Source organism: Cebus imitator, unplaced genomic scaffold (assembly GCF_001604975.1).
Source record: "Cebus imitator isolate Cc_AM_T3 unplaced genomic scaffold, Cebus_imitator-1.0 Scaffold87, whole genome shotgun sequence".
Lineage (NCBI taxonomy): Eukaryota > Metazoa > Chordata > Mammalia > Primates > Cebidae > Cebus > Cebus imitator.
Genome location: NW_016107402.1, coordinates 6,040,138 through 6,043,544, shown reverse-complemented (window position 1 = coordinate 6,043,544; position 3,407 = coordinate 6,040,138).

The window sequence follows — 3,407 nt, the reverse complement described above, 5'->3', positions numbered from 1 at the left end:
CCCGCCTCGGCCTCCCAAAGTGCTGGGATTACAGGCGTGAGCCACTGCGCCCGGCCCTCTCTCTTTTTTTTTTTTTAAGACAGAGTCTGACGCTGTTGCACTCAGAGAGTGCAGTGATGAAATTACCGCTAAGTGAACGCTCCACGTTCCTGGTTCAAGCAACCCTCCCACTTCAGCCTCCTGAGTAGCTGGTACTTTAGGCGAATGCCACTATGCCGGCTACCTTTTCTTTTTTTTAATATTTATTTATTTATTTATATTTATTTATTTTAAGACATAGTCTCTCCCTGTTTTGAGGCTGGAGTGCAATGGCAGGATCTTGGCTCACTGCAACTCCCTAGTTCAAGTGATTCTCCTGCCTCAGCCTCCCGGGTAGCTGGAATTACAGGCACCCACCACCGTGCCCAGCTAATTTTTTTTTTTTTTTTAGTAGTGACGGGGTTTCACCATGTTGGCCAGGATGGTCTCGATCTCCTGACCTTGTGATTCTCCTCCGGCCTCAGCCTCCCAAAGTGCTGGGATTACAGGTGTGAGCTACTGTGCCCAGCCAATTTTTTATTTTTAGTTGAGACAAGATCTTGCTATGTTACCCAGGCTTCTTTTGTTTCATTGACATTTCACTTTCCAGTCAACATAAATGTCACCTCAGAGAAAACTTCCCTGGCCCGGCACAGTGCCTCATGCCTATAATCCCAATGGTATGGGAGGCCAAGGTGGGAGAATCACCTGAACCAAGGAGTTTCAGGCCTTCCTGGGTAACATAGCAACACCTCATTTCTACTAAAAAAAGAAAAATACTTAAATATAACCTTCTCTGTCATTCTGTCACCAGGGATTCTCTCATATCTCCTCCCTGTTTTGGTCTCTTTTTTTCTTTGCACTTTTCACCTTGTGAAGTTATCAGGTCCTTGCTAAAGTGGGCACTGAATTAATATTTGTGGATTGTATTAATATTGTTAACAAAAATAAAATTGCAAGCTGCCCCCCAACGCCACCAACTGAATGGACCCCCTCTTGGCCAAAGGACACCAGAAAAATCATTAAAAATTGAATTCCCGTCGGGCACGGTGGCTCACTCCTGTAATCCCAACACTTTGGGAGGCCGAGGTGGGTGGATCATCTGAGGTCAGGAGTTGGAGACCAGCCTGGGCCAAATGGTGAAACCCTGTGTCTACTAAAAATACAAAAAATTAGCCAGGCATGGTGGCACACACCTGTGATCCCAGCTACTCAGGAGGTTGAGGCAGGAGAATCTCTTAAACTCGGGAGGCAGAGGTTGCAGTGCCACTGCACTCCAGCCTGGGACACAGAGTGAGACTCCATCTCAAAAACAAAAAACAACAAAAACACAAGGCTGGGCGCAGTGGCTCACACCTGCAATCCTAGCACTTTGGGAGGCCAAGGCAGTAGGATCACTTGAGGTCAGGAGTTCGAGGCCAGCCTGGCCAACACAGTGAAACCCCCATCTCTACTTAAAAAGAAAAGAAAAGAAAAGAAATTGACTGGGTGAGGTGGCACATGCCTGTAGTCCCAGCTACCCGGGAGGCTGAGTCAGGAGAATTGCTGGAACCCAGGAGGTAGAGTTTGCGGTGAGCCAAGATCACCACTGCACTCCAACCTGGGAGACAGAGTGAGACTCCGTCTCAAAGAAAACAAAAAACAAAAACAAAAAACAAAAACAAACAAAGCTGAATTCTTAGCCAGCTGTGAAAGTAAGGGAGGTCAGAAGCACATCTTGTTATGCTCCCTCTGTTTTGGTGTTTAAGCACAACTGACCAGCATCAATGTTGAAATGGAGATCATAAGGTTAGCAAAACACACTCTTTGTGAAAATAAGATATTGAATTATAAATAGGACTTAAGGCTATGCCACACGACAGTTAAGTCACACACATTTACAGGTCACTGACCCAATGTATTGGCTAACAGCCTTCCTTATCTTAAACATTTCTTTCTACTGACTCCAAATTTTTAGACTAAGTTTTACTCCTTTAACCAATTGCAAATTCCTTTTCTGTTTCTTTCTTTCTTTCTTTCTTTCTTTTTTTTTAATAATAGGGACAGGGTTTCACCATGTTGGCCAGGCTGATCTCGAACTCCTGACCTCAAGTGATCCACCCGCCTCGGCTTCCCAAAGTGCTGGGATTACAGGCGTGAGCCACTGCGCCTGGCCACCAATTGCAAATTAAAGAATCTCTGAATCCACCTATAACCTCTAAGCCCGTGCTTCAAGATACCGCACCTTTTTGGGCTAAATCAATGTATATCTTTCATGTATTCATTTATATCTTTGCCTGTAACTCCTGTCTCCCTGAAATGTATGCACCAAACTGTGGGCTGGGTGTGGTGGCTCATGTCTGTAATCCCAGCACTTTGGGAGGCCAAGGCAGGAGGATCACTTAATGCCAGAGTTTGAGACCACCTTGGGCAATGTAGTGAGACATCATCTCTACCTCCCTTTCCCCTCAAAATTGGCCTGGCATGTTGGTACATGCATTATAATCCTGGCTACTTGGGAGGATATTTTGGGCCTAGGAGTTCAAGATGATAACAAGCTATGATGGCACCACTGCACTCCAGCCTGCTGGGCAACAGAGCAAGACAGTGTCTCAAAAAACAAAACAAAACAAAACAAAACAAAACAAAAACTCCCCCCAAAAAAACCCCTTAAGAAAATCCAAATTATTATAACTTGATGACCTCAGGGACACTTTCGTAGGACCTCTTGAGACTGTGTTTCCCCAAGCTTTGGTCACTCATATTGGTGAACAATGAGAACACATGGACACAGGGAGAGGAGCATCACACACTGGGGTCTGTTGGGGGGAAATAGGGGAGGGACAGTGGCGGGGTGGGGAGTTGGGAAGAGATAGCATGGGGAGAAATGCCAGATATAGGTGAAGGGGAGGAAGGCAGCAAATCACACTACCATGTGTGTACCTATGCAACAATCTTACATGTTCTTCACATGTACCCCAAAACCTAAAATGCAATTAAAAAAAAACCTTTTAAAAATATTTTACAGTTTTTTTTTGTTGTTGTTGTCATTGTTAACAACATATTGTTAAATGGGCTTAAAACTGCACTTTTGGTAATGTGGTGCAATGGAGTAGAAAAGAGTAGGCTGGGTGTAGTGGCTCACGCTGTAATCCCAGCACTTTGGGAGGCCGAGGCAGGCAGATCACAAGGTCAGGAGATCGAGACCATCCTGGCCAACATGGTGAAATCCCGTCTCTACTAAAAATACAAAAATTAGCTGGGTAGGGTGGCATGTGCCTGTAGTCCCAGTTACTCAGGAGGCTGAGGCAGGAGAATCGCTAGAACCTGGGAGGCAGAGGTTGCAGTGAGCCAGGATCACGCCACTGCACTCCAGCCTCGGTGACAGAGTGAGACTTTGTCTCAAAAAA